Consider the following 3,536-nt stretch of genomic DNA (forward strand, 5'->3'; position numbering starts at 1 on the left):
TAACATTGAATAACCTACTAAATAGAATAGGCCTACTGGTATTATCTTTATATAATGCATCTTTCTTTCTACTAAATTCTGTTTTCTTTTATATTTTAATGTACTATATTTATTTCTGTACAGTATTACCAATTTTATACGTTCTGGTATTCTGATAAATTTATGATTATTATTTTTTTAATTTTAGTAGGTTATTTTACGACGCTTTATCAACAGCTTAGGTTATTTAGCGTCTGAATGAGATGAAGGTGATAATGCCAGTGAAATGAGTCTGGGGTCCAACACAGAAAGTTACCCAGCATTTGCTCATATTGGATTGAGGGAAAACCCCGGAAAAAACCTCAACCAGGAATCGAACCCGGACCACCTGGTTTCGCGGCTAGACACGCTAACTGTTACTCCAAAGGTGTGGACGACGACGACGATTATTATTATTATTATTATTATTATTATTATTATTATTATTATTATTATTATTATTATTATTATTGTAAGTATTTAAATATAGCATGAAACCATACATATAATTTAATCATTCAGTTCAACAGAATTTATTGAGAATGTAAACAGTGTAGTTTGGTAACTATTCTCTTGGCATTTGTACACTTAAATATTTCAAAATTGAACAGAACTTTTTATAAATGCAAAAATTTGCACTTTTGCAGTATAATATGATTCACATGTAAAAGATATTGTAAGATTATTAATAGTTAATAACAAAATAATTATCTTGCATTGTTCATATATTGTTTTTAATGATATTTACTTAGATAATAATGGTCTTTCCCAAATCATATGTCAGATTTTAAATGTTTGGTGCAAAACCCAGATAAGTCCAAATAAATATATAATTAATTTTAAAATGCACATCTATAATTTTATAAATTGATATTCATATATAACAAACAAAAAACATACAGAAATCGTTCAGTACCATTACATTTGTACAATTCCTAAAAATACATGCCTTCAGTGGATGCCAAACTTTGTTTTTGCATTTACTCCAAAAGTGTTTTTCTGGACTTATCAGGTTCTTGCACCAAACTCCTCAATTATGGATATATTATTAACATATTACCGTAAAACTAAAACCATGCGTACAAGAAAAAAATGCTGTTTCTCTCCCAGTTATTGAACCTAGGTATAAGCCCAATCTGGTCTTAATTATAGCTCTAAGTTTTGCCCAACAGTATACAATGTTTTAGAGCTGAGACGAGATGTTATGGCACCAACCTGCGCGAAGTTTTAAATTGCCGGCCAGCAGGGTAGAGGAGTGGGGATTGTTTGGGTTACGGTTCTCAAGCTCAGAGCGGCAGGCATATCCGTTTCATCTCTTTCTAAAAACATTCGTCTTACCTTAGTATCACCGCTTTCCTACTCAAGAGTCCGAAGGTACCTGATGGAATTACGTCCGCTATTCCATCTTCATATTCTTATTCCCCGTCCGAATCAGACGACTGATCTGTGCTGGAATCAGATGTCCCTAAGTTTATGGAAATGTTCTAGAAATACTGTCCATCACGTGCTCACTTTCAATGTAATTTTTCTCTACTTTCTCCACATAATCATAAACTGACATCCATTCTTGGAAGAAGCAATTGCAGAGTCGGCCTCTACTTATGCGTAGCCTAGAAATTATAGATCAGTCTTCTTAGGACTTCCTCATCAAAACTCTACAGTCCACACCTGTGGAGTAACGGTCAGCGCGTCTGGCTGCGAAACCAGGTGGCCCGGGTTCGAATCCCGGTCGGGGCAAGTTACCTGGTTGAGGTTTTTTCCGGGGTTTTCCCTCAACCCAATACGAGCAAATGCTGGGTAACTTTCGGTGCTGGACCCCGGACTAATTTCACCGGCATTATCACCTTCATTTCATGCAGACGCTAAATAACCTAGATGTTGATACAGCGTCGTAAAATAACCCAATAAAAAAACTCTACAGATTCAACAATCTTCTTCTTCGGCTGTGATTTTTCCGGACTGGAGAAAGAATCTGCTGTTCCTGCCTCAATATTTTCCCTTCTTTCCTAATTCTTGCCAAGGTTCGCTTTGAAATACCAATGTCAGCCAGTACTCTTGCATACATGCTTTTCAATGGAATTGGTATTCCATTTACAGCCTCTTCTGACATGAATTTCCATACCTTGTATGCTATTTCATGTCCTTGATTATGAACTACTCTATGATTTCACACCTTAGACAGCGCCATAATGAGGGCGCTCAGGAGGACAATGTTTTCAGTATCAGCAATAGCGGTAGTAGCAGAACGATCTGAACACTCGGAATGCTAGTAACCAACTAACCCAACACCCCTCCAGTTGAGTGTGAGGGCGAGTCCAAGCAAACGAACTAAAATGCGTCTCTCGCGCTGGTGCCATAATTTCTCGTCCGGGCTCTACTTATAATTATTCACGCCTAACAATAATAAATAATTTTGAGTTTGAAAGGAAGTGTATAAATTACATGACCAGCACAAAAGCGATAAATACTTCAATTTTCTTCCTTATACTACAAGATAGATGTTAATGCTATTGATAAAAACACCTACCGAAAATGTTTTGGATAACACAGTAATATACCGACATTTTATCGGCATTTTTTTAAATATAAATTAATAATTATTCATTTGTTTCCTTTTCGCACACTTACAGCCATTTGTGTTAATACCTTACAAAAGAAAATAAAGTCTTCCGCTCTTTTTCTTTGCCAGTTAGTGTATTTTTTTAAGAAAATTCTCTAAAAGAAAAATGGACTTTCAAGAATATTGCCTTCATTTTTATATTACAGTTCATTAATAGTACATTATGCAACGAGCCTATAATGGTAGTAATTAAGACGCGAGAATGTTTATGAAACGAGCGCAAGCGAGTTTCATAATTTTAATACGAGCGTTTTAATTACCATTATAGGCAAGTTTCATACGACTTTTTATGCTCGACCATATTTCTAACTTGAAATTATTCATAAGTATTCATGTTATTCTTCTCTGACTGGGGAGCGGAACTGACCTTGTGCAATATCTCGTAAATTGTGAGATGTGCGCAGACCCGCAAGTATTGATTTTTTTCCGAGAAAGAAATGTCATTGACCTTGATATAATCTAGAGAGGAAAATTAACAGTACTCTTGATATAACCTTGAAATTGATTTAGACATTGAAAAAAGGGATGACATATAGAAATTATTTGAATATTATTTACAATTAATGCTAATTATTATAGTAACAGAACATAACCTTCTGCAACAGTATTGGATTTCCAGCCTCCGTGACGTTTCGCTAGTTGTCTTTCGATTGCATATCCGAGAATAATCGATGCTTGCGCTTTCATATTGCTACAATGAAGTCTTCTGATTGGTGGAAGACCTGAACTTTAATGAATAGGTGTACTTTAATGAGGTCCATTAAAGGGCTGCTACCAGGTGTATAATTACTACATTTCGGCATGGTCGAGCATAAAAATAATTTTATACTGTGACTTATTTACATTGTATATTATGTTAATGTATATGTTATATTTGTATTTTCGAGAACACTCCCGA

This window comes from Periplaneta americana, chromosome 10 (genome assembly GCF_040183065.1).
Source record: "Periplaneta americana isolate PAMFEO1 chromosome 10, P.americana_PAMFEO1_priV1, whole genome shotgun sequence".
Classification (NCBI taxonomy): domain Eukaryota; kingdom Metazoa; phylum Arthropoda; class Insecta; order Blattodea; family Blattidae; genus Periplaneta; species Periplaneta americana.